Raw genomic sequence first — 12,780 nt, forward strand, 5'->3', positions numbered from 1 at the left:
GGCAGAGCAGGGAGGGATTTCTCCCTGGAGTGATGCCAGAGGCTCATACTCCCATTAGCTGGGCACACTGTCCCCTCCTCCAGACCCAGCCCACCCCTGCCCCCAGCTTCCTCACCACCTCTGGACTGGGCACCCCCTCAGTTCTAAGCAGGGTGGCAGAGGGGGTTGTCTGCATCGGGGCCACCATCTAATCATTCCACTACCACCTATATCAGCTGGGGCCTCAGGGACAGACTGGGTGGTCACTGCTGGGGGAGGACTGGAGACCCACCCTAGAATTGCAGGTGGTGTGTGGGCATGATTGCCTCAGCCCTCCTGTTTGGGTTAATTATTAGTAATAATCATTTTTCGTCTTTATTGTCTCAATAATCATCCCATACATACAGACCTCTTATTGTTATAACTTCTCAAAACACCCTGTACTTTCCTTCCTAACACCAATTTGTAATTATAAGTTGATTTACATATCTGTTTGGTTAATTCTGCCTTCCCGCTAGACTGCAAGCTCCAAAAAGGCAGTCTGCTTTCTGCTGTATCCCCAGTGCCTGGCACAGTGTTGACACATAGTCCTTACTTAACAAATTTTTGTTGAATGTTTTTTGTTTGTTTGTTTGTTTTTGCGGTACGCGGGCCTCTCACTGTTGTGGCCCCTCCCGTTGCGGAGCACAGGCTCCCGATGCGCAGGCTCAGAGGCCATGGCTCACGGGCCCAGCCGCTCCGCGGCATGTGGGATCTTCCCGGACCGGGGCACGAACCCGTGTCCCCTGCATCGGCAGGCGGACTCCCGACCACTGCGCCACCAGGGAAGCCCCGCTGTTGAATGTATTTATGGATGAATGAGTGAAATGGAGTTAGTGGGAAGCAAAGAAGAGGTGGGGTAGGGCCACGGAAGGAGGCTGAGAAGGGGGAGAGGTATGAGAATGAAGCTTTTGGAGTCTATGCAGCTGAGTGGGATGGCACTGATGGTGCCCCCTGAGAAGCCACGTGTGGCTCTGGGATGGAGCAGCTAAGCTCTAGGGCCTCTTCATCTGCCAGGACCTGAACTGTGGCCTGCCGCCCCTGCCCCTCCCCCCCTCCCCCCACCCCCTTCCCCAGCAGGAAATTAGAGGGAACCTGTGGATTAAAGCCTCTCTTGCCTCTCCAGACTCTCACAACCCAGAAGGGCCACCAGCCAATTTTTTTCTCCTTCCCACTGACATTCAAAAGGGAATTCTCGAAGGACCTCAGTATTTGGGCCACTCAGGGAGGCCATGGAGAGCCGATCTAGAATATATTGCAGGAAGGGACTTTTCCCAGCCTGTGTCCCCTTCCTTTTGTGTCTCTAGAGCTGGTGAGCTCAAGACACCCTCTCTATCCCTCAATCTCCACTCCTTCACCCCAATATTCTGGGTGTGTGGAAAGGGAAGTTGTTGGAAGATCTGGGTTCAAAATCAGCTCTAGCAAGTTCTAGATGGGAGACCTTGGGCACCCTTAGCTTCTACAAGCCTCAGTTTCCTCATCCCTAGAATGGAGATGATAATCTATCTCCACCTTGTAGTGTTGCTGAAGAGTAAACAAGATCGTGTGTGCAGGGCAATTCCAGCGTGGGACACCAAGTAGGCACTCAGCAAAGGGCAATTCCTGGACTCGCATTCCTGCTCTGCCACCAACTAGCTGTGGGATCCTGGGGAGAACACATCACCTCTCTGGGGCTCAGCTTCATCTGTCAAAGAAGAACATTGGATCAGATCGTCCAAAGGCCCCTTCCAGCCCTGACTTGCTTGGTTCTCTTCTGAGCAGGGAGCCCCACCCCTGGGGCAGGGGCAACAGGAGCATTCTTTCAGCTCAGATTCGACCCAGGCACACCCTTGCCCGGCCCCATCCTGCACATTTAGCCTGTAGCTGTTGCCACACTGGCCTCACCTCCGACACCAGGCTGTTCCCCCACCCTACCCCACCTGCCAGGGCCACAGGTGGGTGGCTCTGTTCTTTCGGGACTGCAGGATCCGGGGAGGACAGAGGAAGAGGATGGGAGAGAAGAGGGAAGGGTAGAGGGGCTGGAGGATAGTAGTGAGGGCTAAGGGCAGGGCAGGGCAGGGCCTTGAACCCTGTGGAATTATTTCCAGCCCTGCCACTTTCTAGCGGTGTGTGTCCTTGGGCAAGTGGCTTTAACGTCTCAGAAGCTTCTTTCCTTATTTATGAACTAATAATAATAACAATTTTTGGATTGCTGTGAAGATTAAATGAAGAATATATGTCAAGTGTCTGGCATTCTGGAGTCTTGTTCTCCGGAGGCGGGAGGAACATGCATCCTTCCCTCGGTCCCCGAGGAGGGGGAAGTTCCACGAAGGCACCGTGGGGACGCTGGGGCGATTCCCCCGCGGGCCTGCGCACCTCACGCCGCAGCCGGAGCGCCCTCCCCCGCGGCTGGCAGCCTGGCTTCCTAGGCCGGGGAGCCCCGCCCACGGCGCAGTGGGGAGGCCGCGGCCCGAGCCAGCCGCCCGGCCCCACCCGCACCGTCTCTGCCTCGGCGCTAGCGTCTTTGATCTGCAACCTTCAGGGGGATTAAGAGCCTGAGAGACCCTCTCCCCGGGGTCCCCCGCTCCCCGCCGCCCTCCCTCCGGGCTGACCTCCCAGTCGGCGGCCCAGGCTGGGGGCTGGCTCCTCCGCCGGTGGTCCCCGCTCCAGCCCGCCGCGCCTCCGGGCAGGCCACTGGGATTACAGGGGCAGCGGCCGCGGCGGGCAGCTTCCGGGAGTCCCGGGGGCTGGAGCCTTGCCGGGGTGGGGGGGGGAGCGGGACGAGGAGAGTGGGCTGGGGGCGGGGTGGGTGCGGGCGTGGGCGCCTCCGGGCCATTTTGGCCGGGGAATCTGTGTAAAGTGTTTAAAAAGAAAAACTCTCCGGAGGAGGACGTAACCTTTTCTTAACATCTGGGGCTCAATTAGCTAATGACAGCAAAGCCTTCTCCGGTGTCGCTGACCCTTGGGCAGCAGCCCCGCTCCCCCACCCACGCTATTTATACAGCTGCGGCCCCTCGCTGGGACGCGGGGCAGGGGGCTTGGCTGGGTTATCTCGGCGGAGATCCGCCGCCCACTCCAAAAAAGAGAGAGAAAAGGCTTAGCACACGGTCCCAGCCACCGGCCCCGCAGCCCTCCTCTTCGCCGCTTTCTCCCCTCCCTCTCCCCGCTCTCGGCGCTGCCTCCTCCCCGTGGCCTTCTCGGCTCCCTCTCGTCCCCACACCTTCTTCTCTCCTTCCCTTCTCCTCCTGCCCTCTTCTCTTTTCTTGTTGCCTCTCCCTTTCTCCTCTTTCTCTGCTTTCTCCCCTTTGTCTCCACTGTCTGCTTTGCCTTTTCTGCCCATCTTTCTCACTCCTCCACTCTCTCACCCTCTGCTCTGTCTCTTCCCTTTCGTGTCCACCATCCCCTTGCCTGGTTGTCTGTCTCTCTTTTCTCCCCTCTTTCTTAGTCTTTTCTCTCTCTCCCCAGCGGCTTCCCCTCTCTTTCTAACTCTGAATAGCTCCCTTGTTCCCCTCTGGGTTCCTGTCTCTCCCTCTTATTCTAGTGCTTCCTCCCCACCTTTGTCTGTCCCTGTCTCAATCTCTGAATGCCTCTCTGTCTGTCCTCCCAGAGGTGCGTCCTGCCCTGGCTGCCAGGCAGATACCCCCAAGGGAGGCAGGCCTAGTGCTGGGCCACCTCTGGGCCAAGCATCCTTCCCACTGCAGAGCTGGGCAGGCCTGGGGCTGAGCGCTTGAAGACCTACCCGGATCCCCAGTGTGGGAAGTGTGGGAGGACTGTGTTTAAGGCACCACCTCTTCGTGGTTAGAGCCAGAGGGAATCCCTAGTGGCTTCCCAAGACGCCCTGCCACTCCAGCTCCTGCAATCTCACCTTCCCTGACACTTGCTCACTGCCACCCCACCCCAAACCCCTGGTTGGTATTTTGAATCCAGATGCAAGTGCAGACACACGCTTTCCTCTTCGTCTTCCTTCAGCGCAGTTAAAACAGACAGGAATCTTTAAAAAAAAATTCACCAATACTAAGAAAAAAAGTGCAGAAACTATAAATAGCACAAAATTGTTCCGTCCAGAGGCAGTGTAGGGTAACAAAGAAGAAAACAGTATTTGGAATTAGAGAAGCTGGGTTCAACTTGGAACTCCATTATGTAAACAATTCTGTAATCCTGGGGGCATCACTTGAGCCTCAGTTCCCTCACCTGTAAAATGGGGATAATAATAGTTATTAAACAATAATGAAATTCATTGCCCATAAGCCTGCCTATAGTAAGTGCAAGGCGAAGTTCTTTCCGTTAGGACATTTGCTTTTTATTTTCCTGGAGAAAATCTTGCAGTCTACTTTTCCAGGAGAGTGCCATTATCCAGAATTCTGCCTCTACCTGTTCCTCTTCCAAATATACTTGAAACTCTCGCACTCCTTGGAGACTCCTCTATGTGAGTGAAGACTTCAGATTCATCTCACCGAAAAGCTCAGGTGGATAACGTTTGCAAACAATGGGGGTGGGCGGAGTTCCCAGAGTTCCTGAAGCCCGAGGGTTGATGCCGCGTAGGACCCTCGGCTTACTGCGTTCTGGGCACTGCGGCGGGTGCTTCGCATACAGGATCATGAATCCCCACGAGAACCAACAGAGAAGGGTACTGTTACCCCTTTTTACATCCGGGGAAACGGAGAAGCAGTTGTCCAAGTACCACTGCTATCTCGGAGCAAAAACTAGACTGGACCCCAGGGGTCTCGCCTCTAGGGCCCAGGAGAGGGTCGGGGGGGGGGTGTCTCCCCACCGGTAAGAGGTATAAGAGGGAGAGGTGCGGGGACACTTTGGGCAGCCCGAGCGGGGCAGAGGAGGGGCACAGCTGGCACTTGGTCTGGGAGGCATTGGTAGGTGGGCTCCAGTCTCCGACCCGGAGCCGGCCGACCCTGTGTGCAGGCGGTGGGGTGGGGGGACGCAGGGAGGGGTGCTGAGCTCTGGCCGCCGCCGCTGCGCCCGCGCCGCCCCCAGGACTGGCTCCCAGTGCGCCCGGCTCGCTGCCGGCACCGGATGGAGAGTCCTGAGAAGGCTTAATTTGCAGGAAGACATTCTCATCAGATCTCGTCTCCGGCAGCGGACCGCTGCTGCCGGGGGTCGGACTGGGCTCCTCCCAGCACCCCTCCCCCGGGCCCTGGCCGGGAGCGAAACGGAGATGGTGGCAGTAGTAACTGGAGCCCCGGCGCCGGGGCGGCCGCGAGGGGCCGAGGCCTTTGAGAGCTTGGCTGCCTCTTGCCAAGGTCAATCAAACCCTCCCACGCTCGGGAGGCGCGCGCTGGGTGCGCTCGGCGGCGAGGGGCGAAGGGCTAGAGGTGGGGGGGCCCGAGCGGGCCGGGCAGGGTAGGGCAGGGGCCCGGCCTCTGCGGATGCTTTCCGCCCCCTTTCCGGGCAGGTGCTAGGGGTCCCGGGCCCGGGGGAGGATGGCGTGGAGGTGCGCGGGCCAGAGGCTGGGACCCACGCAGCGGGGTCTGACCCACCCTGGCGGAAATGGAGACTAATTAGGGACGTTTTAATTCAAATATAAACCTGGCTGAGCTTTATTTTTTTAGGGCGGAGAAAGGGTGTAGAGTAGAAGGGAAGAAGTTCCGGAGAGACGAAAGTTCCGGAAGCACTTGATTCCATGATAAAGGCTACAGGGCTCTGCTCACCCGCTGTGTGGCCTTGGGGAAGTTACTTGACGATTTTGTTGGGCTTCAGTTTTCTGAAGCATTTTGGCATTTTGCAGAAATGCTCCCTCAGAAAAAGGGGGAACACGGGTCAAATTTATTCCCAAGCTGGGTCACTCTGTCAGCAACAGGTTGGAAGTCCAGCCCTCGGGTTGCTGTCGGAGGTTAGAGAGGGGACAGGCTGCAGGAGATGTGAGGTGTGTGTCAGAGGGCAGAATCCCGGGCGTTGCAGAGCATCTGGAGTCGCAAAAACCAGGAGCACGTTTCCAAAGACCTGTGGCTAACTGTCCCCACTGTTGACCAGAAGTCAAGGTGAGGGACCCGGGGAAGGAGACTGAGCAAAGGTCCCCGGATTGATGGCAGGAGGGTCAGAAGGAGGCGGCTCCGTGGTAAAGGAAGATGGGAGATGGGGTGGGAAGTAGGGAGGAGAAGTGGGTGTTTTATGGTGGGACCCGCTTGAGCTTAACTATAAGGTTGGAGTGGAGGGGAGGGATGGGTTGAAGATGCCAAGGAGAGAAAGAGGAGTTGACTGATGGGGTCATGTCCTGAAGCAGGCCAAAGTGTGGGAGCTAGGGCACAGGTGGGAAGGAACAGGAGGAGACACATCCGGGTGGTAGGTGGGGGGAGGAGGAAAGGATGTTTTGACCTGGAGGGAACACTCTTCATTGCCTTTTTCAACTCAACTCAGTGGTGGAGGAGGCCTCAGTGTGGTCCTCTAGTGAGGAGTAAGAGTGGACCTGGGAAGAATTCACCATGGAGGCCAAATCAGGAGTAAGGGTGGGGAGGATGGAAACGCTGATGAGAAGGGATGCTGCTGAGGTTGGATTACAGGAATCTGAAAGCAAAGTAAAAGAAATCTTTGAGGAGACAGGAGAGGGCTGGCATTTACTGAGATTGTCTTGTATCCTTTTATTCATTGTCTCATTTAATTCCCCACCACGCAGTGCAGTAGGTGTTATTAATCCCCTTTTATAGATGGAGAAATGGAGGCTTAGAGTGGTGAGGAACTTTGCCCAAGATCACTCAGCTGGTAAGAGATGAAGGCCTGATTTGAACCCAGGTCTGTCTGCCTCAGAATGGAGGCTGCTTCTATTTTGCTTCTCTGGGTAGGAGTTCTGACCCTGGGGCCTCAGCGGTCCTTCCTTCCCCAGGTGTGGCCATCCTGGGGCACTGACCCATTTGGCTGGAAGGAAGGGGCTGGGCTTTCGACCCAGGGCAGCTTGTCCTGAGCCAGCCTGAACTTGCAGGAAGCCTCCACCCAGCTGAGATGAGGGGGGAAAGAGTGGGCACTTATTTTTTCCTAAATGAGATCAAACCATATATATTTTTCTGCAAAATGCTATTTTTATCTTAATATTCCCATGTATATATGTGTGTGTGTATATATACACACACACATATATGTGTATATATATATATATATATATATATATACACACACACACACACACATATATATATATGCCAGTTTTAAAGTTGTGTAATCCTCCTTTGTATAGCTATTCCGTTTATTATTTATTTTTTTCCCGACCACTGGACATTTATATTGTCTCCAAAGTTTTGCAGTCACAATGCTTTATACACATCCATCTTTGTAAGAATGTCTTTGAGCAGATAGAGGTATTTCTACAGGATAGATTCCTAGAAGTGGCATCAGTGGGTCAGGGATATGCTTGTTTTAAGTGCTTATGAATAGTACTAAACTTCCCTCCAAAGAAGGAAGTATCTTTGTATCAATTTACAGTCCTTCCATCAAAGTATGAGCATCCCCATTCTGTCACATCTTTGCCACTGGGTATCATATATACATATTTGCCAATCTAGTGAGCCCAAAAAGAGTTTTTCACTTTTGTTTTCATTTGTTTCCCAGACTCTCTACAGATTGGTCAAAGACTCATTAGCTGAAGAAAGCATTGTTTGTAAACACCTGAAGAAGATTTCAAGAATGAGTAGCAGAGGTGTAGGGCAGCTCTAAGGAAGAACTTAGGGCTCTTCCTTAGGGTCAGGGAATGCTATCGGGACCTAGATAAGGGAGGCAGCACCGTCCCTTTCCCTAAGCACATTCCTGTGCTCCTGGTGGATCACAGGACCCCTGAGCTCTGAGTGAGGGCTGGCTACCTAGGCACATACAGGCTGGGTGAAGCCTGGCTCCATAGAGGTTACAGGAACAAGCTGACAAGCTGCATGGGGCAGAGGAGGGCAGGTTTCAGGGAGGGCCCAGCAATGAGGTCAGCTTCCTGAAAGAGCCAGGGAAGATGAGGGTCACCAGGCTCTGGGTGCTGAATGAAAACTGGGAGGTTCATAGGCCGAGGAGCTGAATGATGGAAAGAGAATAGGACTTCAAATTATTATTATTATTATTATTATTATTATTATTATTATTATTTTGGCCGTGCCACGTGGCTTGCGGGATCTTAGTTCCCAAACCAGGGATCAAACCCCGGTCCCCGGCAGTGGATGCACAGAGTCCTAACCACTGGACCGCCAGGAATTCCCTCAAATTCTTAACTTAGCAGAAGTGGGGGTGGGAGGAGATGAAGAGTGGGAGCATTCCCGCTCTCACACACACACACCCATATACATAGCTATCCCCAGGCTATTCATAACACAGTTGTTATTTTTGAGTACTCACTACATGACATCGCCTTGTGTTTCAATTTATTGAATAATTTTGTTCTTGCAACAATTCTATGAGATAGGTCTAATTATTATCCTCACTTTAGAGATGAGGACATGGAGCTGTAGAGTTAAGTTGGTTACCCAAGGTCACAATGCTAGATAGTGGCTAAACTGGAATTCAGGCACAGGGTACAGGGCTTCAGAGTCCATGCTTCCAGCTGATATGCACATGGCTTTTCACAACCTTCCTCAGCCGGTATAATAATAATAAGTACCATTAATTGAGAGCAAACCAGGCACACTATGTTTTTCATCTCTAATGCTTACAAGAAGTCTGTGTTATGGAAGGTGTTATCCTTAATCTAAAGATGAGAAAAGTGAAGCTCAGGGAAGCTGAGTACCTTGGCTAAGATCACCCAGCTAAAAAGATCTTGAGTCAGAATTTGCACTCAGATTCATATGGATCTGAAGCCCCTGCCCTTCTGTGTCACCACAGGACCTTTCATGACATAAGGAGAGGAGAATTGGTCAGGGCTGGAAGGGACCTCTGAAACCATCTAATCCAAATCTCTCATTATAGACGGAGAAAGAGAGGTGCAGAGAGGGTGCATGCCCGAGGTTACGCAGTGAGTCTCAGAACCAGACACCTCTCTGGGGCTCCTGCTGTTCTATGGGGACTGAAATTTTTGCCTCATCTCTGCAGAGATGAGAGAGCATGTGTGAGTGCAGCCTAGAGGGAGAAGCTATGTGTATGTGTGTATGTGGGGTGGAGGGGGAGGGCAGGGGGGCTGTCTGCAGTACTGCGGAGAGCCCTCCCTCATCAGCAGGGCTGATTGGGAAGCAGAGTGGCAGTTTGGAAGAGGAAGCCATCCTTTTTCTGGAACTGGAACCTGGAACCTCTTCCCCTCCCCCCCCATTACCTTCCCACGCCTGGGTATGTGCACACACACACATATCCATCCCCAACTTAAGCACGGCATGAGCTGGTGTCCTGGTCAGAGCTTCTTTTGAAGGGTTTCAAGAGCCTCTCATCATGCTGGTTGACCCAAGGACTGCCATTTCACCTTATAAGGCCACCTGAGAAGTTATGCATCGTCCTTTCCAAGGGTACGGTTAAAAATGCAAATTACCCTAGGACCTAGCAACACAGTGAAAAGGCTATATCAGTCATTCACACCTTCTTGTGAATGAGTTTGTGAGCTAGGATGGTACCTATTCTCAGAATTCCTAAGTTCTCTGAATATTTTTAAAATCTGGATTTAAATTTCAATGATATTAAAATAATTTAGCAGTTATAAAGATAGAACTCTTTGCAGCTAAACATTTTCATGGACTAGTTCCTTAAGTTTTTACTGCACAGACAGGGTCTATGAACTGCTGGGAGCTCACAGACAAGATCTATGAGAAGGGAGACTCCAAGCAAGGATTAGACAGGTGGAACCTCTGTTACAATAGGCCTTTCCAGCCCTGGCACCATATCTGGCAATGCACTAGAGGCCCAGAGATCTGGGCTCTAAGTCTTGGCTACTTGACCACTTGAGGCCTCGGTTTCTCTAGGTATAATATTCACTCACTCTTCACTTTTCCAGCATCTTCTGCCAGCCCTGCGTTGGTTGTCAAGAGGGATAGGATATGAATGAGGTTCAAGCCTATGAGGTCCAGACAAGCTGGTGAAGGCACTGAGTCTGGCACCCTCCTGTCTGATAGTTCAACACAGAGGGTAGACAAAGGCGACAGGGGTCTATAGGAGGAAGAGGTTGCTTCTGCCTGCCCAACACAGGTGGGCTTTGTAGCTGACCTGGCTTTGAGCTGGGCCTTGAGCTAGGGCCACAGACCGTGAGGACTCTGGCCCTATGGGCAGAAAGGATGGGTGAAGTGGGGTGGGTGGGGTGGGCTTGTGGACATTGCTGGGGTGTGAAGTACGTTTAGGGGACTTGCTGGGGTGTGAAGTACATTTAGGGGACTGGACCTATAGCTGCAGGATCTCAGAGATCATCTCGCCCAACTCTCTAGGGTAGAAGGGAACATCATGAGGACCAAATTGGTTCAAGAACTTCCCGCCAGGGCTTCCCTGGTGGCACAGTGGTTGAGAGTCTGCCTGCCGATGCAGCGGACATGGGTTTGTGCCCCGGTCCGGGAGGATCCCACATGCCGCGGAGCAGCTGGGCCCACAGGCCATGGCCGTTGGGCCTGCGCGTCCGGAGCCTGTGCTCCGCAACGGGAGAGGCCACAACAGTGAGAGGCCCGCGTACCGCAAAAACAAAACCTCCCCCCAGTCACACAGCCAGTTGGGACTATGCAGACAGCAAGGAGCTGGGCAAGAATTTTTCAATCTGAAGCTGAGTTCCCAGCCTCAAGAATGTTTTCAGGGAGTCCAGCCCGAGCTGGCAACCCCCTCTTCTACCACACATTCCATGAAGCCTGCTGTAGGCTCCAGCGACCCACCTCTTTCCCACCCCCAGGGCTCCTGAGACACACTGGCCCACACACCTGGGGGGTGTTTTAATTTTATTTCCAGTCAACAAAACAGCCACATCCTGGCAGAAACCAAAGTGGAGGGAAGCCTTTAGCCCACCCTTCCCAGCCCCTAGTCCATGGGCTGCAGTAATAGAAGTCAGGCTGGAAAGAGGTGTATAAACCAGAACCCGCAAAAGGCCTCCCCAGACCCCAGCTTGTACAACTTCCCGAGCTGGGAATAGCCTTCTGCTAACAAGGGCTCTTGAGCACAGACAGCCCGTCTCCACTTGGCCCGGGCAGCCTTTCCCTCTCCTTGGCTGTGGGGACTCTCAGGCCATGCTCACACCTTTGGGCCGGAGGAAATCCTCCCCACACAGACTTCTTATTAAGGTCCACCGCCACCCAGCCCATCTGGGCAGAGAAGGGGTTTGTTGCCCCAGGATTAACAGGTAGTGGTGAGGTGGTCAGAATGAGGATGGGCCCCAAATGGCCTACAGTGTGCCCACTTCTCTCAGGAAAGATGTGGAAAGAACAAGCTAGGGTGGGTGTCCATTAGTAGATGTCAAAAGGGCGGCTGTGAAACCCAGATTTACTAGGTCTAGTCTGTGACCACCATGACCATCAGCACTGTCACTGTTTCCATTCTTACCACTGTCACTGTTTGCATTTCTACCACCACTGTTACCACCATCTCCATCACCACCACTGCTTCCATCTCCATCATTACCACTGTCTCCATTTCCACCACTATCATCTTCTTCATCTCCACCACATCCACCACCTCTACCTTTACCACCATAACCACCACCACCTCGACACCCACCACTATCAAGATCTCCATCAATCTCATCACCATCATTTCCCCCTCAACCATGACCTCCATCACCACCTCCACTAGTATCACTACCTTTATCACCAGTACCATCTCCACCACCATCTGTGCCCCCACCACTTCTCTCTCCACCATTATCACCGTCCATCTCCACCACAACCACCACCTCCATCTTCATCACCATAACCACCTCCACACTCGCCCCTAGCAACATCTCCATCACTCCTCACCATCACCGCCACTATCACCACCAACTCCACCTCCACCACTCTTAGCATTTCCATCATCATCTCAACCATGACCTCCACCTCCACCACCATCCCTACATTCACAGCCACCATATCTACCACAAACATCACTTCCATGTCCACTACCATCATCACCTCTAGTTCCTTCACCATTACCACCATCACCTCCACTAATATCACTACCTTTCTCACTAGTACCATCTCCACTACCATCACCTTCCCCACCACCACTCCCACTACCCCTCTCATCTCCTTTAACACTTCTGTCACCTGCTACCACCAGCACAGTTACCCTGCCCACCCCTACCTCTGCCCATTTTAAACCATCCACACTACATAGAACATAAAGAACTTCTATCTGGGTTAACCCTTCAACCTCTTTTCATTTGCCCAACCCCAGAAAGGCCAACCAGAGACCCCATATCCCCAGTTTTTCTTTTGAGACTTCTCATGAAAGGTGAAATTAAATGCCATGCTCTTTAAGTTAAGGAGGATTATGTGTCTCCTGCCATTCCTACTTTACCAGGCCCATCATTCTGTCCTGGAAGGAAATTGGATTTCTCTGACAGAATGTGTTCTTTGGAAAGCAGTGCTGGTTATTACCTAATTCCTTATGACCTAGTGTTTGCAGATTGATTTTTTTTTTTTTTTTTTTTTGTGGTACGCGGGCCTCTCACTGTCGTGGCCTCTCCCTTTGTGGAGCACAGGCTCCGGACGCGCAGGCTCAGCGGCCATGGCTCACGGGCCCAGCCGCTCCGCGGCATGTGGGATCCTCCCGGACCGGGGCATGAACCCGTGACCCCTGCATCGGCAGGCGGATTCTCAACCACTGCGCCACCAGGGAAGCCCTGCAGATTGATTTTTTGACGACGTGTCCCAGTAGTTATCTATTATAGCAGCTTGGTTGATGGTCCCAGAACTTCCAAAGGCATCTGCTTTCCTCCAG

The sequence above is a fragment of the Kogia breviceps genome, chromosome 5, assembly GCF_026419965.1.
Source record: "Kogia breviceps isolate mKogBre1 chromosome 5, mKogBre1 haplotype 1, whole genome shotgun sequence".
Classification (NCBI taxonomy): domain Eukaryota; kingdom Metazoa; phylum Chordata; class Mammalia; order Artiodactyla; family Physeteridae; genus Kogia; species Kogia breviceps.